This window comes from Haliotis cracherodii, unplaced genomic scaffold (assembly GCF_022045235.1).
Source record: "Haliotis cracherodii isolate W230 unplaced genomic scaffold, xgHalCrac1.p SCAF_2, whole genome shotgun sequence".
In the NCBI taxonomy this organism is placed as follows: Eukaryota; Metazoa; Mollusca; class Gastropoda; order Lepetellida; family Haliotidae; genus Haliotis; species Haliotis cracherodii.
In genome coordinates, this window is record NW_027266275.1 from 31,703,868 (window position 1) to 31,728,684 (window position 24,817).

The 24,817-nt window shown below is 39.7% G+C and overlaps 1 protein-coding gene across 1 annotated transcript in view; it reads left to right on the forward strand.

The window, feature by feature from the left end:
- The first annotated feature begins 291 nt into the window (after positions 1-291).
- Positions 292-24,817, forward strand: part of LOC139467985 (sodium/calcium exchanger 3-like) — a 105,992-nt gene continuing 81,466 nt past the window's right edge. Inside the window, exon 1 of the mRNA XM_071249617.1 lies at positions 292-445. The gene's annotated coding sequence lies outside the window, so the exon portion shown is untranslated. The remainder of the gene's footprint in view (positions 446-24,817) is intronic.

The following is a 24,817-nucleotide window of genomic DNA, read 5'->3' on the forward strand; positions in this document are numbered from 1 at the left end:
CTTCACAGAAACACCATTCACTTTAGACTGCTTGTTAAAAAAAGACAGCTAAATAGAAAATCAGTTGACGTCGGTTACACCGATCATTATGCACTGCAAATGTAATATCCGGTGTTCTGAAGTGTCGTCTGCACAATCGAGAACGCGTACAACCATTTCAATTGATCCCCTGCCATTATCTCATCAATTTTTAATTATTGCACACAGCTTCTTTCTCTGACTCCTTTACTGGTGGTTTATAGCTTCAGTTCTGGTCGCCATTTTCAGTTCAACGCAATATATCGTCTTTGCCTTGTAGAATCAAAGTGTCACGCGGCACATGACACGAACAGACGACAACGCCAGCAGACGACCAGATTGGGGAGCCGTCTGCCCACCTCTAGTTCATTCCGACCGATTTATTCTGGACAAGTGGATTAAGTACTATAAAGATAATTCTAGATTGGTGAGTGTTAAATTTCTCCTTGTTATTGAAAGCATTAGCGTCAATGTTTGATCAATAATTTGACATTACCGTGTTCAAATCACGGTTACATTGGTGATGGTAATTTACGCTTGTTTTAGTTTAATACATGGTTTCTTCCCATTGCGTTATTTAACAGCGATGCCTGGTGTACGCTCACGGTACTGTGGGGGTATTCAAGTTTTTGACATCCCAGTGTTGTCTTATAGAGGGGTTCCGCACCATTAACATTGGAGGTACTTAACCCCTTCGCTTCCGAACCAGTGAAACGAAACGGATAGCATCTTGCCAAAACAAGTAACTAAATAATTTTAAAATGAAATTTACTTTTAAAATTTAATATAATCATAACAAAAACACCATGGTCATTTATCAAATACTGAAAATTGATAATAATGGTGATGATATGGAATATAGTTTGATCTGTCGTCTGAATCTGTCATTAGAGGCCGGGGTACTTGATGCCGTTCAACAAATGTTAATGTGGCAAATAGAATATCTCAACTTAAAACGTATTTGACATTCCTCCATAACTTGTGTGTAGATCTCGTGGTATTCTGATTAATTGAAATATGGTGAAAGTGACCAAGCAATCAAAGCCAATTTTCCATAATCTAACACGTTAAACAAACAAACGAATTTGAAATTCCTCCATAACTTGTGTGTAGATCTCGTGGTATTCTGATAAATTGAAAAATGGTGAAAGTGACCAAGCAATCAAAGCCAATTTTTCATAATCAAACACAAACTTTCTAAATCCTGAGATAGTTTTGTTTTCTTAGGTATTTTCGCTACTTACATGTTGGTACTTGGAGAGAAACACTGAGATAATGTGAAGTTAGTGTCCTTAATATTTAAATGTGATCAAGTAAATATTTATGATTGTTTTTGCCGTTACGTGTGATCAAGTGTATGTGAACATGACATTGAAAACCAGCAAAATGACGCTAACCAATTAATTTCGGTGATGATAAGTTGGGATTATCCAAAGATAAGTAATAATTGTACTATAATTCCTATATTCCTATATTCGCTATAAAGAACGCAGCAATTGATATGCAAATATTTGGATTTGTTTAATTATTGTACACAAAATCAGAAATCTTTAGAAAGCCTACGTGGTCCTTCTTCTATCTAATGCACATCAATACAGTTATAGTGACGTTTTGAACAATGTTCTTCTAATTTTTTTAATATATTTTGTTAAGTGTCGATTCCCAAAATGACGTGAAAGAATTAAGCGTGAAACCAACAACCAACTAACAAATGGTATACAATCAACTATTGTATTACACAATCAACTAGGTTTACAAATCAATACAAATTACTGCATAGCAATTACAATGGCAGTAATGCAATAGAGTGGTAGTGCAATATTCAATAGCAGTTTTAAATACAACATATGATGGTAGTGGCGATATCAAAAAGTTCAGTGATAATAATGTTCACCTATCCGCAGAAGTGGGCAAGCTTCCGAGATAGGCCTAGGCTGGGAATCCGGGGTGATGAGTGATCTTCACACAGAAGCGGGTCTTGATGTAATGTCAGATGAAATGTGAGATGAGACAGGGACGCGCAAGCTCCACTTATATTAGTATAACTAGCTTCCAGCACTTTCCACACACTGCTTGACCAGTCACAGAAACCATTCATGCTATTCAGTAAGTTTACAGATAACCCGAGCATCTAAATGTAATAACTTCCTCACCACTGGTTACATGTAATAGTACTACATTCCTGACAACTAATCATTGTCAAGTAACAATGCAATTGTTACGTGTCGATTTCCAAATTCAAACAATATGTTAATCCAGAAATCTGTACGCAATAGAACTTACAACAAACAAATGGTATAAATCAACAAATGTATTACACAATTACTAAGTTTACAAATCAATACAAATTACTGCACAGTAATTACAAAGGCAGTAAACAATAGAGTGGTAGTACAGTATTTAATGGTTATATATAATGTGTGATTCATCTGATAAAGTAGTAAGCATACACTCCGAAACGTTGTGTTCTTCAGAATAAAGAAGTTGACATCCATATACTCTCTTCCTCAAACAGAATAAGTCTACCTTTACTTGCGCAGTTCTTTCAACCTACTGAATCAAGATTACACGGAAGTCTCTTAGATGGCATACGAAGTAGTTTTAGACAGTAATTAATGCATTTCACCGAACTGTTTATAAGCAATGGGTACCGTTCACATTCTCCTAAAGCCATTACATTTGGAGTGTTAATTCCTATACTAAGATACTTTTTACATGCTAGATAATGGACCCTTTCTACTACCTCTAATCATTGACGTCCCAATATTTCGCATCCATAAAGGTAAAGAAGGATGAGTTTAATTTTAGAACCGAATATTTTTTTTAAATGTTCCGAGTGAGATTTTTCCATATGTCCAAACCAATGTTAAAACATTTATTTGTGACTTTTTCCCATTAAACTCCAAATATGACACTGCTCTTGTTAAATTTGAAAATTTAGTCATCATTAGTCCAAGGTACTTATATTCTGACACAACGTCTACAAGTTCATTCCGATAATACCACATTGCATAACGGTTCCACCTATATTTTAGTTTTCAACAGGTTTACATTTAACTTCCAAGCTGAACAATAATTCAGTTGTTCTTGCAGCCCATCATCAGCAAACATCAATAGAGCCCACAAATATCAAGAATTTCAGCGGCCAACTCATTGATAAAGAGTGAAAATAAAATTGGTCTTAATACACAGCCCTGCTTGAGTCCAACAGGGCAGTCCAAACACTCCGTAAAACCAGCGTTACACCGCACACGTGCTGTAACAGACGAATGCATAGACTGAATCATATTCACCATGTTAACAGGCAGGCAACATTTGTGGAGAACATAAATAAGATGTTTTTTTATCTCCAGAATAAAATGATTTTTTTTAAAGTCTATAAATGCAACATAACATGTATCTCTATGTTTACTTAAAAATTCTGTATGCACGCAGCAAGTGTGAACACGTTATCTGTTATTGCCTAAAACCTGCTTGTTCCTCACATATTTTGTTATTATTTGCGGCCCATATTTTTAATTTAATTTAATTATTGTTGGAAATATCTTTCCGAATACACTATTACACTATTAAAACGTATACCTCTGTAGTTATAGGGATAATCTTTTGACCCATGTTTATTAATTGTTAATCCAAACACATGGAAACAGGCCTGTTGAATAAATCCTAATAAATAAAGTAAGCATGTATGGCATTTCCTGTAATGATTGTATATCATTTATTATCTCTTTTCTGTAATTGTAGACTGTGGATATTACAATCGTATAACACACACACACACACGCACGTACGCACGCACGCACACCACGCAAACACAAATGCACACACTCATACACTCTCGCGCAAGCACGCACCCACACACTCAGACATACCAAAAAACTGCATATTTTCCAATTCTTCTGTACTAGACTTTTAAAGGAGAGTTTTCCTAAACAGATATTCCCTTTCAGTGAATATTTAATACAACACTCACTGTGCGACGAACTGTGTGGAACAGTATCCACAGCTTATCATCAACTACATGAGAAATCCGTTCGTATCGACTAAATCAGTTTACAGAATGCGATCTTTGTTTGGCATTAAATGTCGGTGATATTTCATCAGAAAAATACGGGGTAATTTGTTCGTCCCAACAAAACATCAAGAAACGATTAAGCTTTAAGTTTAAATTTGCTAGTTTACGGACAAAATGTCAATTTGTTAATATGAGAATAGTCTGGTGATCTCAATGGCATAATAATCGGACCGTGATACATGTTCGATTATCGACATCGATATCTCTCCAGATGATACATGAATATAGAATATGACAACAGCTACACATGCATACGTCTGCGATATAAAGAAATTATGACCCAAGTGTGTTTCCGTATCGTACATATATGTTAAAAATAAGCATTGTAATATTAAGGCCAATTGAAAGCTTAATGCATGTTTGATATTCCTAACATATGACAATAACGATACAGAAACACACGAAGGTTATATGGTCTGTATCTGTTATTTCATAAAATGTCATTCTTAAAAAACTCCAAGTTTAAGACATATTGTCATAGCGACCAATTAGGGCAACCCTTGTCTGAATGAACATTTAATTCCAAAGGCTATTTACCCTGTAGCCATGACCTGTACACGTATATGCCTTGAATCATTATTTATAAGGTGTTAATGCCAACTGTTAATACCCTGTTGTAGTGTACATTGACTGTCTGTCCTTCTGAACGAACTGTGGAACGATACCACTGATTAATTACTGTTGTTAATATTTATGACAATCCACATAAGGTGACCATGGTTATAGAAGGTCCAGAGATGAAAAGGTCTTGCCCTCAGCCTTGATAGGGCACCAAGACAACAACCACTACCACTATGTGCTGACCTGGCATATAGTGCTTCTTGTATGTATATATCTACCTGTATATAGCAAACTTGTATATATCACAAGCCATCGACTCCGTGTTGTCACTTCCTACCGGTCGCCCCTTGCATATAAGAATATGAAAATAACATTAATCAACGTCACACCAACGCGTTGTTGATATAGCTATTCTCTGTAGTAACTTTAGAACCTCGTGAGAATACTAATCCTGAGTGAACCAACCCATGTTTGATATAGTGCCCATTGATTTGCAGCCAGGTTTGTTCACATGTGTTCGCACACACCGGGAAACCGTTTTCAAAACATTAAAGGACGTGATGCAATGGTCTTCGAGCAAGAAGACATCATGTCGACATATACAGCGTTTTGTTTGTTTGTTTATGTGTTGTTTAACGCCCCTCAAGCAATGTTCCAGCTATATGACGGCGGTCTGTAAATAATCGAGTCTGGACCAGACAATCCAATGATTGATATCATGAGCATCGACCTATTCATTTGGGATGCGATGACATGCTTCAACCAAGACAGCGAGCCTGACCACCCGATCCCGTTAGTCGCCTCTTACAACAAGCATAGTCGCCTGTTACAGCAAGCATGGGTTGCTGAAGACCTATTCTACCACGGATCTTCACGGGTCTCAGAGCTTAGTGACTACAAGGTTACTTTATCAGCATACTTATCGTATCGTGGAACCCCGTTTATTGGTTTTGGTTATCGTATCGCTATAACAATATCCATTATATATGATAACAGTATATGATATATACAATTATACGACGGAAGGGATATTGTAAATATTTTCTGACTTACTTTGACATTCATGTTGTATATATAGTAATAAACAGGTCAGATAACAAGTTACAAAATAGTTGAAAACACATGTAAACAACAGTGTATGGTAGTTTTGGGAACGGTGTGATCCAGTTATCCGTTCTCACGATTAGTCGATATATCGCCAGTAAATAAAACATACACCAACCAATGCATTTTGTTTTCAATATATTTACTGGGAAGACTGAAAAGAAGTTAGAAAGAAATTGATAACGCTTGGGAAACATCTTCTTGCTCACTTATATCGGCTTATACCCCGTTCCAAATGCTTTATATATATAGAGTTATTTACGGTTATAACGAACTCAAAAGGACCACTAACTTTAGTTCGTTATAACCGTAGTTCGTTATAAGCATATTTACAGTATATACATAAATATATGACTTTAATCAGTTCGATGAGCAAATGGCGGGGACAAAAAACCCAGTTCGTTATATCCGTCTATTTGTTTTAAGCGTGTTATAAACGTAGTTAACTGTACTCTCGTAAGTGATTTTGCACATGTTTCACTATACATATGTACAATTACTATGCGTTCACATGAAAATTGACTAAGGTGTGTAAATAAGGTACGTGAATGGTGTAAGACAGATATTCCTCAGTCTGTTCAAGACTTTCAACATGGAAAGATTGTTTTCCCGTCAAAGTTGAATGAGCAGAGAGTTCCCTTACAAAAATCTTCGCATGAAGCAGCATGTGTTTGATTTAATCTGTAGACAAATTGTTGACTCATTGAAACCCAAAGAAAACATTGTCCGCCCAGCTTGATATACGCACAAAAGTTGGCATTGCTATAGAACTTCAGAATACAGAACTTGTGACAATTTGTTTGGTGTTGGCAAATCAACAGATATATTAATTCGATCGACCTCTATCGTTGGCATTAAAGTTCACATTACAACATATCCATACAGTGAAAAATTACATTTACTTTTGCACCTGCTCCAGACATGATGCAAATGTTCTGCTGGTGTAACTATACACACATGAGTGAACGCGTTCACATGACAAGTCTAGTCACGTATATTTACACGCGTCTGCAAATATACACACTAGTATTAGGGAGTAAGTCGAGTTAGATAAGTTCGAGTTATCGGGGTATCACTGCATATATCGATGCATCGATACAACATAATCATGAGTGTCAGTCACCTCCATTGATTGTCTGTGGTAAATAGAGAGTGAGAAAGTTGGGTCAGGCTTTTAACAGTATTTCAGTTATATTACGGCGTGTCAGCTTAATGTGGGAGGAAAACACTAAGAGACGCAGGTCTCAGACGTTTACCACTTTGGTGAAGCCCACGAGCACAGGTATTATGCTGACAAACCTAGAAACATAACCGGGACCAAGCGGGATCGAACCCACAATCATAGGTTCCTGGCGTGCCAAAGGGACGCAACTCTAATTGCGACGCCTTAGACAACTGGGCCATCTGTAAGCCCTATGGTAATTGAAAAGGTCATTTTATATTGAAACGAGGATACTATAAACAATTCATATCCACACAGACACAGACACACACACACACACACACACACACACACACACACACACACACACACACACACACACACACACACACACACACACACACACACACACACACAAACACACACACACACACACACACACACACACACACCTCAATGCACACGTATTATCACGATAGATACGAGAACATGCTTCATTAAATCGGTTTAAACACAAGACAGGTGATGAAATATACATAACGATGTAACGTGACATCCCTGAGACCGGGTGCCCCATGGGAGTTATTCAAAGGCATCTCTTATCTTACCAAGAAACATTCATAATGTAACGGGTCATTTGATGAGGCATTAATTCCTCAGCTGGTAATGAGGACGTATATATATGTCATACACACTCAAGGATGCAAGTTCGTTGGTGATTGGAACCCATTTAATGAAGGAACGTGTTTGTTGTAGGGCGAAAAAATTATTATTATTATGTACAGACCAAAATAAAAAATGCAGCAAAGAATGTTTCGGTGATCGTGGCACAGTCAGGCTGGTTAGGCTCATCATCAGCTCAGGACCCTTGCCCCCTCTACACGCAGCCCAGACAGCGAATAGGACCTCCCAGGAAGCGCTGCCAAGTCAAACCCATCCAGAACTTTTCGGAGAATGTGAAAACTCCCCAACACGACAGCCTTCTGCGTTACCCAGATTGTCAGAAGGACTGTATTCCTGGCAGCAAACCTGGGTACTTGATTTATCGAATAGGACAGCATCAGGTTTGTTGGCCTGGATACGCCTGAGGATATATACGAGCCTATTCCAAAGGATTTTGTATTTATCATTTTCCATGACGCCCTCTTCATATTCTGGGTCGTACCATGGATGGACCTCTGCGTTAAAACCACAAGCATTGCGAAGACGATAATGAATGATCGAGCAAAAAAACCCCATCATGTCGCTTAAGATACTGTGTTTGTGCGAAAGCTGGACACCCGCTGACAATGTGTTGGACATTCTCATTAAATTCATTGCATACTCTACATTTCATACTTAACATTTCGATGCAAAATCACACACTGATGGTTTCGAGTAGGAGGTGACTGGTCCTGAGCAGCATACAGACGTCTTCTGTTTCACTATTCAGGCCAGCCGACTTCATCCAAGCGAAGGACTCTGCAAGGTTGCTGATCTTCTCAACACACTGCCCATAAACTCGATTTGATATGGCACTTCGTTTGGTTGACACTCATTTCTGTACCGTCAGGCAGTACAGAACCATCAACAAAATCAACACTGACAATGAGATAATGGCCCACATACTTGGCTCGTATAAGGATACCGTGGAATGCCTTGTTTTCTTTACGAGTCTTGTCTTGACATGCTTCACAAGAGGATCATCAAACAAATAAATGTGTGCATAAGTGCAAAATACAATTCTTTCATGAAGAGCCTTCACGTTAATCATTATTATTATTATTATTATTATTATTTCATTCAGCTGTGATATTAAAGAGAATATTCGAACTAGTTCGTGATTCGTCACTCAGGATGCTTTAAGACGACAAACGAAAAATCGCAATTCGTCATGAGTAATTCAATCACGACATACGAATACGTCTTTTTATTCATGTAAGAATCTTGAATTACGAATTACGTACTAACTTCTGGTTGTTCTGAGTACTGGATATTTAAAGTGCCGTTTGCTTTGACCGGTTCATAATCAGCGTCATTGACGCAAGAACTAATGCTCGCTGATGACAACTATTCAAATGTAGATACGATCCAGGGAAAGGGTACGTCCGAGGATGTCTGTAACAAGAGTAAATACGTATATACAATGTATACTACTACTACTACTACTACTACTACTACTACTACTACTACTACTACTACTACCCCGTGACGACTATAATCGGTCTTAAGCAACCCATGCTTGTCGTGAGAGGCGACAAACGGGATTTGGTTGATGCAAGTCGTCGTATGCCAACTGAGTAGATCGATGCTCATGATGTCAATCAGTGGATTGTCTGGTCCAAACTCGATTATTTAAAAACCGCCGTCATATAGCTGGAATATTGCAGAGTGCGACGTTTAACAAGACAAGCAAACAAATAAACTACTACTTCTACTAACCCGTGATGATCCGGAGTAGAATTGGTCTTCAGCAACCCATGCTGTCCGTAAAAGGCGACTATGCTTCTCGTAAAAGGCGACTAACGGGATCGGGTGGTCAAGCTAGCTGACTTGTTTGATGCATGTCGTCGTATCCTAATTTCGTTTATCGATGCACATGATGTCAGTCACTGGATTGTCTGGTCTAGACTCGATCATTTACAGACCGCCGTCATATAGCTGGAATACTGATAGCAGATATGATCTGTACAGTTCATCTTTGGTTAAAAACCAGATGCCATTTCGGGATGTCACATTATGTCTTACGTGACAGGGACAGTGGACAAGGGTTTGCCTAGAAATAAGCCTCCACAGTCATTAAGGTGTATCTGTTTCATCAACATGCTCTCAATCGGCTTGCTGAAACAAGGAACCATCTCAGGTCGAAGTGAAAACGTACACTGGGAGGGGTCATGAATGTTTAATGGAGCTTTGTATGACCCTGATTAGCGTACTTTCTATCAAACGAGAGGATCTTCCGGGTCGCTGCTGAAGTATCCGGGAATACTGATTGATGTATGAGGTGTTTACGTGGTATATATAAACACGTAACCTTCTGAACATAATGACGTGGTGCTAACGTGGAGCTTCACAGGTCCAGTTTTGTAAGAGGCAGGTTGCATGTAGCTTTAATTTACTAATAGCTAAATAATCATCATTACTTTTGCATGTTATGATTGTGGATCGGTCATACGGACATTTTGACAGCGTAATTGCTATTTCATCAATAAATCATTTTATCAGCAGGTATCTAGCCAGGATATGACCAGCTTCCTGGCAGTATGATGAACACACAATGTCATTTAGAAAGTGGGCATGATCAAATGTATCAAATGTTATATTTGGGATAACACTTTCTCAGTAAAGTACAGATTCTTGTACATTTTGGGGTTGTATCCCGTACTATTATCCATAATATAACATTTGATTACATTTGACCACTTTCTAAATGGCATTGTGTGTTCATAGCTTTCGGCCATGGGAGTTGTGCCACTTTACACTTGTCAGAGGGGTACACAAAGTACGTGGTCTAGACTACCAGTTGTCGGACTCTCATTTTGTGGAAGCCTAGGACGGGACTCAACTAAAAAATGTACGAGAATCTCTACTTTACTTAGAAAGTGTTATCTTAAATATAACATTGGTTATATATTGTCAGTAGATATGTAGCTCTTTATCAGTATGAATACACAAAGCTGCCTCGCCAGTACATATATCAATCAATACTTTATTCACCATAAAGGCCATAGGCCCATATACAAATAACAGTTTACAAGTATGATAGAGGCAACATACATCATTTTAAACATTGTTTAACGTATACTTTCTTCTTTCATACGCATGATAAATAAACAGGCATAGTGATTTTATTTGTTCTGTATCGTTTGTGGCAATTGTCAATTTAAATGTATGCATATTCACATTAGTTATACATTTCTTTGGTAGATATTTACTTCTAATATCATCAAAAGTACCACATACAAGTAGAAAATGATATTCGTCCTCTGCACCTCGATCACATAATGGACAGTTTCTCATTCTTATATCGATTTTGTGCCACCTACCTACTATATTTTTCAACCGTAATAGTCCCCCGCCAAACTTCGCTAAACTATTTCGAAGCTTTAATTCGCTAATTGAATAAAGATACTTTTCTGGTTCTACCAAATTTTTATATTCTCTTTTAAGGTTATATCTTGAACTGTTATTTATTGAAGATATCCAATTTTAATGAAACATACCAATAGCACAATCCTTCAACATACTTATTTAACATTTTTTTTATCTCCAACTGTTTGTGACAGCCAAACAAAACAAAACCCAATAGTAGATTTGAAGCCCAATTTTTATAGCCAACATTCTCTAATAAAGTAACATGTACGCTTTTTGGGGGTGGTGGTCCCCTTGCATTGATAATATCTTAACCTGTATCCAACACTAGTGAGTTTATATTCAATGGATATCGGCCGCATTCACCATAAACTATAACATCAGGTGTTTGTGGTCCAATTTGTATCACGTTTTTTACAAGCCAGTATACTCTCAAATGTATTGATTACCCAAATTTCAGATGCGTACAAAAGAATCGGACTTATCTGCATATAAATCTAGAATATATATCTGACGCTGTAAACCACATATTGTATCAGAAACCATGATTACATCATACTTCTACTATATCTGGAAAGAGTTCCATGTGCCATACCATCTGCAGCTAATTCATGTATAAATAATGAGAATAGCATAGGGCTCAGCATACATCCTTGTCTTAAACCAAATGGACAATCAAAGTAATCAGTGAAATCTGTATTACATCCAACACATACTTTAACTGATCGCTATTCAATTTGTAATGCCCAAGCATTTTACCATTAAAGCCATAGGAAGACAATAAATTTATAGCTTTGCTCGATTGACATAATCAAAAGCCTTTTTTTAAATCAATAAAAGCTACATACAATTTCTTTTTCTTTTTACATAGACATTTCAATAATTGCACATGAAGTAAAAATATGATCCATTCGAATAACCTTGGCGAAAACCTGCTTGATTTTCAGAAACTTTACTGATAACATCTGCCCATTTTGTAAGCCTGTAATTTAATACATATGTATAAATCTTTCCAAGCGAACTTAGTTATGATATTCCTCTGTAAATATCGGGATTATGTATGTTGCCCTTTTTATTCAACAGGATAATAATTGTCTTAGTACATAAGTCTGGAAAACATACACTTTTAACTTTCTTATCAAACAAAGAAAGTAGGAAGGGCATTATAAATGGTTCCCAAGACTTAATCATTTCAATGAGCGCATTATCAATTCCAGGTGATTTTCCATAGCGTTATGTATTTCTTCAACTGTTTTAGAAGATTCTAATATAAGCTCTTCAACCTCACTTATCTGTGCAGGGCTGTCAGTTTCATTTTATATTTCTAGAGTTTATTTTCTAAGCTGTTAAAATATTGCTAAAATGATCAAACCAACTATCGTTTTTAATATAATTAGAAATTCGTCTTAACTCTTTCCAAAAAAACTGTGCTTCATATAAAGAAATAAGAATAAATATATTCTGAAATTAGATAATGCATCTTCCAATACATATTCATGAAGATATCCCATCGACTTGAAGGTCGTGAGTCACAATTTGCATGCGCTTGTTCCATCTTCAAGGGCGTTAACTGACTATAAAAGTCCAGAGGAAATTGGACCTTTAGTTTGTTAACCCCCATACCTCGGAAAGATGGTGCATATTCATGCACGGCTCACAATGTGGATGTTTGCGTGTACGTTGGGAGCATGACACTCACACACATTTTGTTCAATGTGAACAGCTCACAGCTATCAGGTGTTTATAAGAGACTTGTGATTAACCCTATAAAACGCTTACGGAATGCCGGTTTTGCTGAAAATTGACGTCAACGCGCCGTGAGTATGCTGCAAATAGGAATGCCGCAAAACCAAATTTCCAGACAGGACCGTTGGTTGCTCCGGTTTTGATCAGGGTTACAACATTCAAGGCTTTAGGTTCTACTACATCAAAACCAGTTTGGACAGTGCGGCTTTCGAAGGGAGCCTTCAGTGCAGATCGAGAGATATCTGCAGGCTGTGATTGGAGGATATTCTGTAAGATTTTTTATGTCTTTCAAATGTACATCAATCCAGTTATTAAAACTGACCATGTTTTTCTCTATTTAGTACTGTCTTTTTCAACATGATGACTTATGCTGAATGTGACCACAGTTATTTTCAAGTAGGTGACACTTGGTGCGAAACTGGGGGTGGTGTGTTTAGCTTCCTGTACTCGGAAAAGGAGCTGGCTAAGCTAGTCATTTTTTATTTTTTTATTGCTGCTCTAAGGCCAAACTGTGCGCACACGTACAGGTAATAGCTGTTGCATGCTTAGTTATTATTTTTATTTTTATAACGTTACTATAGAAGTCTATGGGAAAACATTTGGTTGTGTGTAACATGTAGCAACAGTTTCAAAACGTTTTATAGACATATGGAGTACCTTTCCAATTCTGACGCATCAGTGACCAAACTCATTTCCTGATGTTGTTCCCTATTTTGTCTTGTACAATATGCTCCCCTGTGTTTAAGGTGAATAACTGTCTTGACATGTGTTTGTAACGGATGCCGACAGTAGGGCAGGATAACTCACCGTTTCGTGAATACCCAGTATCATCCCAATTTGACAGGGTGTCATAAAAATTTGCTCCTGATATAATCGGAATCCCACAATGGACATACTAGCAGAGCTTTCTCGTGATTATGAAAACATGGAACCCAAGATAATCCCATCAAATAAAGCCTGGCGTCCAAGCAGTCCGTCTTGCGTATGCCTCGTTGTGTTGAAATCGTGGGGACCTGCTAAAAAGATCGAGTTATCTGGCGTTCGAGACAACCAAACTTCCCATTACCCAACCCAGTCATTTCATGTTAAGGTTTTTTTGACAATTTGTTTTATGATTACGTTTTTTATTTGCACGTTTTAGACAACACAGTAACTTACCCCTACTTTCTTCATCCTCTACTCCCACCTTTATTCCTCCATCCCCACCCTCATTCCCCCATCCTCACCCATCCACTCATCCACCCCTACCTCCATCATCCCCTACTCCCACCCTCATTCCTCCATCCCCCGCCCTCATTCACTCCAACAAACCTCCATGGCCCTTTACTTCTGCATCCATCCCCGTCTTCGTCCCTCATCTCCCCTCATCCACCCTCCCACCACCCCACCTCTCCATGTCTCCACCGTTCCTCATCCCTCCACCCTTCCTTCTCTCTCTCGCCCCTCCCATCTCCCCACCACCCTGATCCATCCACCGTCCCACCACACCTTCCCAGCCTCCACCGTTACTCAACCCTCCGTCACCCCTACATCCGGTGCAACGTGGCGATAGCACTGCACTGCACCTGGAATGTCGAGTCCTCTCTAAACATGAAGTCGTAGTATTATGAAGTCCACAGCCATAAAGACTTGTCCATGTTTACAATACACATTTCACAACCATATGATTACACCAGCCGCCCCACAGCCAACACTCGCTCTCGTTAGGACTCCACGTCAACTTCGATTTATCCGTCAACGTTCAAAACAATTGATTGATAACACCAGTCTAAATTACATGACGGGTATCAGATTAAAGTCACGTGGTTGTATCACTAAGCAGATACGGTTCCATTTAGCCCTGTTAATTCAGAATCCAATAAAAAAGACCTGAAACAGATGGGCGTTGCAGGGAAATTCATCACAAAATGATCATTACATTCGAATTTTCGATCGATTGTTCTCATGTGCATTATATTGAAAATGAATGTTTAAATATTAATCGCTTTCGTGCCAATATCACAATGTAGAACATTTATTACCTGCGCTATCGTGATGGTTTTAATGCAACTTGCGCAAGACAATTAGCAGTTAACAACATATTTGAATTAATCAATAAAACTGAACCACGAAAGGAAATTATTGTTCGAATGAAACTATAACGGATTTTACGAAATTGCCACCATTTACATGGACGCACGTCGCAATTCAGTAGTTTCATATCGGACATGGGATAGACGAATTATCCTAAATGCATCTTTGAAGACACGTTTCCGTCATGCGTGGATAGCTGATGCGGCGTTAAGCAAATCACTCTCTCACTCTGCTGAGAGTTATGCTCGGAGGAAAAGGAGGGTGGGGAAGCCTAGTGGTTAAGTGTTCGCTCGTCACGCCGAAGACCCGGGTTCGAGTCTCCACATGGGTTCAATGTGTGAGGCCCATTTTTGGTGTTCCCCGCCTTGACACTGATGGAATATTGCTAAAGGCGGCGTAAACCCATACTCAGTCTGCCGAACATTAACTGGGTTCGCTGCTGGAATCCGCATCCGCATGTTTTAGTTCATATAAGTAGACAGGGACCCAGTCACCGCTTGTTCTACGCATGCCCAACTTTGTTTCATTTATACAGATAATCGATGTTCCGAGGTACACTTTCCAAAACGTTAATTCATTATTCTGGAAAACCTGGGCACAGCTTCAGAGCATCAATGGCTTTAGGAGGACTCAGCGTAAATATTGATGCAGAGGCGGTTCACCGTTTCCGAAGTACAGTGAGTGGTTACTGTTGACTGACGCGCAAGTAAATACCGAAGATGCTGTTGGCGGGGACATACATAAGTCATCTGGAAATATCCTGAATCTGATGAGCTGTGATTACGAACAATGTATAGTGTGGAGGAGGGGATTTATATAGGATAAGGTGGGTATTGGCGTCCACTTCTGAACTATCTCCCGAGGCAAACGCGTCCACTCGCCTATATCAAAGCCTAGTGGAAACAAGACTTTGATAAAAAGGTCAGTGGACGATCGTGCCTCGGGAAGAAGGAGCTGAACTAGAGAATGCACGAATCGTCTGAAGCAGTGCTGGTATTGCGATTGTCGCAATGTTCCGGTAACGCATACTCGTAAGAGGCGACAAACTGGAGTTGGATGATGCATGTCATCGTATGCCAACTGAGTAGATCGATGCTCATGATGTCAATCACTGGATTGTCTTGTCCAGACTAGATTATTTACGGACCGCTGTCATATAGCTGGGATGTTGCTGAGTGCGACGTTAAACAACAAACAAACAAACAAATAAACTACTACTACTACTACTACTACTACTACTACTACTGAGCATAACCAGCCTGACTGAGCCAGAATCAACCAAGCCCTTTCTGCTGCATTTATTAATTTTAATCTGTACAATAAACCCCCCCAATAATACCTATGCCCTAGGGTATGCTCTAGGCGCTATATGTGAAGTTGTGAACATATGTTAAACGTACAAACATTGTACTTTATATATACAGTCGAGATAAAACTTGAAACAGTTGTTACGGGGAGTAATACAACAAAGTTGATGTGTTTTAATTATGGATTTGAATCTGTACATATTGTCAGTTTTTTATGATGTATGGGAAACTATTCCTTACGCCTGGAGCTTTCTTGAAGAATGATCGTAGGCCAAATGGCTTCATTTGATAAGGTGGTACGACCCGTGAATATTCTGCAACCCATGCTTGTCGTAACATGCGACTATGCTTGTAAGAGGCGCCTAACGGGATTGGGTGGTCAGGCTCGCTGACGTAGTTGATGCAATAACTGATAGTGGTTGAGACTCGATTATGTAGCTTGAATATTGCTGTGTGCGGCGATAAACAACAAACAAACAAACAGTCAAGAGGTGCTGAAAGTTCGTGCGTAATTAATCTACGTATTTGGATATATGCATAGATAAGTTCCAACAGATAAGAGGGTGCGAGTCCATTGAGAGATTTATATATCGAACAAATTATCTTTACGTCAATCCTCGCCCTGACAGTCACTGGAGGCAGTTGAGTAAGGTATTATGTACTCACTCACTCGCTCACTCGTGTATTGCGAAGTGATGATCTACTTAATGATGCGAGCATCCATGACTATTCATAACGAACACGATCGTCTTACCTGACAGAATGACAATCACGAGCGCTGTGGATTTAGACGTCACTGCCTGAGGTATTCGTGGGTCACGTACTTGGTAGATATTACGCGAGAAAGATATTTTTGGTACATCTCATCAGGAAAAGCAACCTCCTAACTATCGCGTGACACATTCGTTACACTCTCGGCAACATCGCTGCATCAGCGTGGAAGCGGCCATTACAAGAAATTTGCCCTCTAACCCCAAATGTTTATAACATTCATAGACCGCCTCCGTGGTCAAGTGGTAGAGCGTCCGCCCGGAGAGCGGAAGGTCCGGGGTTCGATGCCTGGCCGCGTCATACCAAAAGACGTTAAAAGATGGTACTTGTTGTTACCCTGTCTGGCGCTCGGCATTAAGGGGGTAAAACAAGGACCGGTCGGCTCGGAGTCAGTATACTGAGTCTGAGTGGGGTATTTATGTTAAACTGCGGCATGGTATCTCAGTGAGCTAGCACTAGCATCAGTCCGGACTAGTACAAGCAGCCACACACACACACACGTACATGCACGTCGCTATATAAGTGCAATATTCTTGGACGCGACGTTAAACCCCATTTCACCTCACCTATAACATTCATATGTTTGTTTATGTCTTTGAGAATGCCATCATAGTAAATTTTGAAAAGGTATACAACTGACCACATTTCCCAGATGACTTTTACGTTTTGTTTGTTGAATCAGATTGGTGCCAAATTGCAGACAGGGACTTTCTTGAAAAAAAGAAAAACGACCTATGATTCAGACTGTTGAAACAGAAGAAACAGAAATACATTGTTGCAAGGTACAACTTAGGACAACATAGTCAAGGGTTGGTTGGTAAGTCCCGAACCTCACACAGAAGGACTGGAATAATTGTAAAATGTGTTGCTGCATGACGCCATAGAGGTACGTCCACAACAAAATGGGTGTCATGATCAAATTGTTCCCCTGTAACAAATCAGTAAAATAAGCAGCGTTGTGTGACCTTTGGAAAATGGACAAACTTGATTGTTTGTTTGTTGTTTAACGCCGCACACAGCAATATTTCAGCAAAATGACGGCGGTTTGTAAATAACCAGTGTTTGACATCATGATCATCGATTCACACTATTGGGATACGATGACATGCATCAACCAGGTCATCGAGCCTGACCACCCGATCCCGTTAGTCGCCTCTTACGACAAGCATAGTCGCCTTTTACGGCAAGCATGGGTTGCTGAAGACCTATTCTACCCCGGATCTTCACCGGTAGGACATATTTGAGGAACTTGTGGTGACCACTGTTAATTTTCTTTTCCTTTATGCTTTTGACTTAAATAAATCTTTATACGCATTTTGTAAACATGTATGCAAACGTAGTTGTATGGCCGTTACACGACATGTTTTTATATTTCACAGAATCAGAAAAAATATGGATCTTCGATAGTGCAACCCTCTATATATAAGTTTCATAGATATTCAACAGGAAGCATATATTGACATTTAATTATTGGAGTTTTACGATATTGATGAATATTCAACGATGTTAAAACTACAACAAAGCGAATCCCTGTTCCCGTGATCGTAAAGGAGCCGCCAGCAGATCGACCGTGGCTCTTCTATTTGACTTCACTTGGGAAGGAAATCGACAAACTTGTTAGGTATGTTCTTGGCTTTAATGGTGGCAAAATAAACCCACCATTAGTCATGGTTTCCTCGTTATTCAATCACTCCTCGGGCACACGATCGAACGCTGGAGAAACTTGGGTTGATGTATATGTCGTTGCAGGGTATCATATCTTCCCTCCATCTTAACCATCTCCCCACCCCCACCCCCTATCCCCACCCCTTCATCCAACCCCACCCCTAGCCCCGCCAAAACTCAGCTTATCGTCTTCAAACCATCCAGACCCGTGAAGATCCGGGGCGGATTAGTGAAGATCCGGGGCGGATTAAGTCTTCAGAAACCTATGCTTGCCTTAAAAGGTGACTTTGCTTGTCGTAAGAGGAGACCAACGGGGTCGGGTGGTCAGGCTCGCTGACTTGGTTAATGCATGTCATCGTATCCCAATTGCGTAGATCGATGCTCATGATGTCAATCACTGGGTTATTTACAGACCCCGTCATTTTGCTTAAATATTAAACACTTCACCAGTCCACATCCCCTCCCCCGAGCATCCCTAGTTTCTCCCGAATGCCTCATCCCTTCTTTCACCCAGAAACACTACACCTTCTCCTGTCCTAAATTATACCCACCCTCCAACGGACATAATACCCTAGTCACAACACCATTATACATACCCTCCCACATAACCAAACACCGTGTCACTCTCCCCCAACACTACCCCCCCCCCCCCCCCCCCAATCATCAGCTGCTTCACCCCTGTGGCTTGATTCCTTTCTATGAGTATCTGTTTTCATCTTTGCATCTATGACTATCTCGTCTAAATGTAAATATGGGTATCTGCTTGCGGCTCTGACTGTAGATGTACTCCATACTATTGGTTTTGGTTTGGTTTGTTGTTTAACGCAGCTCTCAGCAATATTCCAGCTATATGACGGCGGTCTGTAAATAATCGAGTCTGGACCAGACAATCCAGTGATTGACATCATGAGCATCGATCCACGCAATTGGAATACGGTGACATGCATCCCGATCCCGTTAGTCACCTCTTACGACAAGCATAGTCTCCTTTTACGGCAAGCATGGGTTGCTGAAGACCTATTCTACCCCGGATCTTCACGGGTCCGGACTTTTGGGATCCTTTAGAATAAACACATTGAAGAGATTGGGAAGCTACATTCGGCTCCTTTCCATCTATTTATTTTGAAATAAAAAAACTCATTTTGTGGTGATATGAGTGCAATCGGTTTTCCCATCAACGCCGAAATTAAAATTAAAAAATCGTTTCATTATTAAATCGGTCTTTACCTTTTATGCTTTGGAGTCCCATGTGAATTTATTTATGTTTTAAAAAGGTCGATGATAGATTATCTGGATGTTTTAACATGTCAAGAATTATATTTCATGTTAAAAAATAACTTCTCTGTTTTATATCTTTAAATATTTTTAATAAATGCAAATATTTAATCATGAGGTTGTGAACATAAAGAATATATTCACATATGCGTCAAGTCCTAAAAAAATAAGAAATCTGTAATAATGAAAGGATTTTTTGGAAAAGTGTATGTATGTGTATATCGCCGTGTTTCAGAACGTAATGGAAAGGTGTAATCAATATAGTCAAACACCGTTGTGTCGAAGTTGAGGGGACCTACGTAAATACTTCGAGTTATCCGAGGTTCGACATAACCGAAAAATGAAGAATGAATAACACGAAACATACGTGACAACAAACAACGAGAAAATGAAATAAATGTCGACTTATCAAAGTAAACTTGTGCTTGAAGTACATGGATGACTTCGAGACAACCTCAACTTCGACACATCAGAGATTATATAATGATGAATAAAGAAGGAATGCGCAGGGACCAAGCTTTTACTTCGAGATAACCCTAGGTTCGACAAATCAAAGTTCGACACAGCAGTGTTTGTACCGTCGATTTTTCGTAAAACAGAAACAGTTTGCTAGAGAAACTGGATAAGTAGATACTTTTGTGTGGGTCCAATCGCGAAACCTAGAATCGCTTTAGTAGAAAAAACACGTATGTAGAATATTTTATTGTCCCCGTGGGACAAGTGTGTCGGCAAATTGATCGTTTGGCTGTACAGGAAGTCATGCAAACACTCCCGAAGTTGATGTCTGCTCATAGCAACTGATCAGATCATCAAAACATTCGCAAGACACTGGTGACGCTGCTATTTGCCATCTTAATATAGCTTTTCTTTTTGTAATTTCACTTGCTCTTAATGTGATATTAGAAGTACAGTAAGTTATAACACAAGTTGAAACACTCTTGTAGCATAAGTGGAAAACCCGCTTGGTAAATAGTCCCTTCAACTGCTGATTAACGAGAGTCGTCAATAATCGTTGTCAAATCCAGAGTTTAAAAACGAGGGATTTGTTTTTTTAAGCATCGTTATGGCCACGTTTTCCGTTTTTTAAAGAAATGTTAACACGATTACCAAGTAGGCTGAGAGTGTGAAGGGTTGACACCAGAAAAATGGCAAATATTATCTGTGTTTAATCAACAGCTCTTAGAACGGCTAAATGCAAATAACCTATACATGAACAGCTATTTTGGGTTTATCAGAACACCAGATATCGGAGACCTCTGGCAGTGGAACGCTAATTACTGACAAACAACCAGAAAAGGGGATCGTGCTTTGAACTAACACGCCTCGAGAGTTAACTGGTGATCACGTGCAGCATACGCGCGGACGTCAGAGAAAGCAGGTTAGACTTGCAGTTTGACGGTGTCAAAGATGGTATTGGTCGTTTGTGATCTTCATGAGAACAGATAATGTCCCTTTTAACTAATAATAATAATAATAATAATAATAATAACCCTCTTTGCTGCATTTTTTATTTTAATCTATACAAAAATAAAAATAAATAAAATAAATAAATAAAAATAAAAAATAAATAAAAATAAATAATAATAATAATAGAACTGATCTTCAGCAACCCTTGTTTATCGTTATAGGCTATAAGAGATATTTGGGTGTCAGCGCTGTCCATGCCAAAGTACAATTGTCTCGCTGGCCAGTATGAATTGTGAAGCATGATTTATTTAAGTTTAGCCCCTTTAATATATAGTCATAACCATATATCTAACTTACATCATGCTCCGAAACGCTTCCGGACAATAACTGTTATAGTATTAATATATACCACTCAATAAAAAGTTCAAAAGTGTTTTACTCCTCAAATAGAAATTATCACTCTTGATGTCATTTTGCGCGACAGAGACAAGTCACAAAAACTAAACCTTTTCAGCGTGAAAACGACATGACTATTTCACCCTAGGCCACGTTTATGTCAAGTTTAGTTTTATTACGTTATTGTAGGATGTGTACGAATGTATTACGCGTTTATGTATTACCGGCCGGGGACCGAACGACCGATCTTCCGCTCCCCGGGCGGGCGTTCTATCCACTAGGCGATGGATGCGGTCGGACGTCCCCAGAACAGACACGATATTGTCTCACTCAGCAACTTTGTTTCTCGATTCTCAATCTTATAAATCGATACACCATCACTGACAAATATTGACACTGAATAATTAATTGCCATGTGTTCATACTACACACAAAGAACAGCAAACCTGAATACAATGACTACAGTACAACAAATGTAAGCTTACCGCTAACCTTAGTGTACATGCATTAAGTCTGCTGTAACACTCTATAGGATCTGACGCGGGTGTTACAGAAGCAGGATCTCCTGCTATTTAGAGAAACATAAACGAATATCACTGAAAAACCATTCCGGAATGTTTTATCCATTCGCTAATGTGAGTGAATGAGTATGGTTTTACGCCGCTTTTAACAATACTCCAGCAATGTCACGGCGTGGGAACCAGATATGGGCTTCACATATTGTATCCCATGTCGGGAATCGAACCCGGGTCTTCGGCGTGACGAGCTAACGCTTTAACCACTAGGCTACCGACGGCCCCTCGCTGATATGATCTGAGGTTGTGTAATATAATAACAAATACATAAATGGCATGGCATGCATGTACAATGGGTGCATCATGCATATTTCGATCTTGCATTTAAAAAATCATAAATTATCCGTGATGGGGTAACTTAATACCTTTGTTAGATTATAAGAACAATATATGAAAGCCCCCAGGGACACATTATTTATTATTTAGGCTCCCGTCTGCGTAGAAAACCCTCAGTTTGTATATTTTGGTGAAATATTCATGCTATCAGGTAAAAACGGCTTCATTTCAAGTACGTTCGATATCACGTGCTGTGTTTTGTATAGAGATAGAACCCGTGACTGTTTACACTGATGCACGTATTGAGCCGAACTGTTTAGACAGAGGACAATGACTGACATTAGTTGAAATCTCTTCCAAGAAGAACTATGTCGACTTATTTGTGGTTGGGGCAGTCCGAGGGTCGACTGATTCTGCCGGGACCATACTTAGGAAACAAACACACATTTATTTCCTTTTTTTATGCTAATTGTGAGTGGCGGATGCTACTGGTTGGGCAGGGCATGCTTACCCTATCGCGAACACCTAGTGTCATCATTGATTTTCGGGGCGGTCAGGTAGCCTAGTGGTTAAAGCGTTCGCTCGTCACGCCGAAGACCCGGGTTCGATTCCCGACATGGGTACGATGTGTGAAGCCCATTTCTGGTGTCCCCCGCCGTGATATTGATGGAATATTGCTAAAAGCGGCGTAAAACCATACTCACTCACTCACTCATTGATTTTCAGTGATCCATTCATATAATTTTCACCTCAGTGTTGCCTTCTACACACCCCGAAGTCGATTGCCACACTTCTTGGATGACGTCACTATTGATAAGGAAACACACATGTCCTTCTTGAACCCGTTCCATGTTAAATGAAACGTCTTATCACGTCTTGTACTTAGAAGAGAGCTCAAATGAATTGCATCTTACATTTCAAAACAAACTTAACAATGGGCTGAAGTTTAAAAAAAATCCTTTGAAAATAAAACATACCTTAAATCGATTATTTAACTTCCACAATGACGCAAGAACATTCAGACTCTGATCAGTGAAGGCAAGGAGGCTGAAGGAGGTCTCCTAGTACAACACTTTGCAAAACAATTCTTTAATGAGAATGGTTGTTGACTACTTCTTGCAAACTCCGCAATTGGCCCTGATATTGACGTTCAACTTCCCAGCTTTAATTCACATATTTCACCGCGATTTTCCTTATTCGCCCAATAATCTAGACGTTTTATACATAATATTAGGGTTAGGGTTAGGTTAGGGTTATATATACTGAACCGCAAAAGAAACGTCACCATGGATCGATATATGATAAACCTTATTTGTCCAAACACTTTTAACATACTTCAAGACATATAAAAAAAATGAAACATGGCAAAACTGATCATCAAGGTTGAAATTAAAGTGTCAAATGTTCTTAAAGTGAAACACAACACTAGTCTCTGAGAAAATGGAAACACAAGTCAGTATCTCGTGTGTCCACCATGTGCATTGATTACTGTCGTGCAACGTCGATACATGGAATGGATGAGGTGTTTGATGAAAGCCATAGGCACTTGAGCTCACACTCCGAGAAACGCTTGACGCAGTTCAGCTGCAGTTATCGGTCTTGGTCGGACGTCATTCAGCCGTCTTTCAATCTCGTCCCACGGGTGCTCAATTGGATTCAAATCGGGACTGAGGGCAGGCCACTGCATGGTTCTGAATGCCATTCTGCTGGAGGAAGTCTCTTGTTGCTCTCGCAGTGTGGGCACGGGAGTTATCATGCTGAAACTCGTGGTAGCGGCGACATGCCAAATGAGGTATGGCATGTGGTCTCAAGACTTGATCAATGTTCCGAGCTGCTGTGACACCATTGCATCTCCCTGGACCTATGTTCTGGAAGACCACAGGGCCGACCCTCTGTGAAAAACCAATTCCACCCCACATCATGATGCTCGGACCACCCACGAGGCTCTCTCAACAACATAAGCATGCGAATAACTTTCCCCACGGCGTCGCCAGACTCTCTCTATGCCATCTGCTGTTGAGATACAGTAACGGATCTCGTCTGAGAAGAGGACTCTTCTCCATTGCTGGTGATGCCAATGCTGGTGATGCCATTGCTGGTGCTGTGTTGCCCACTGAAGACGGTCCCGGCGATGACGTGGTGTCAGAATGGGTTCTCGGTGAGGCCTGTGACAGTGGAGGTGTCTGTTCGTCAATCGTCGACGCACGGTGTCCGCACTAATGTGTCGCTGGTGTGTCCCCATGGTCTGTCGAACAGTTTCCGCAGCAGTAACAAAGCGATCTTGAAGATGCTGCTGCACAATCTGACGATCCTGACGTCGGGTGGTGACCCTTGG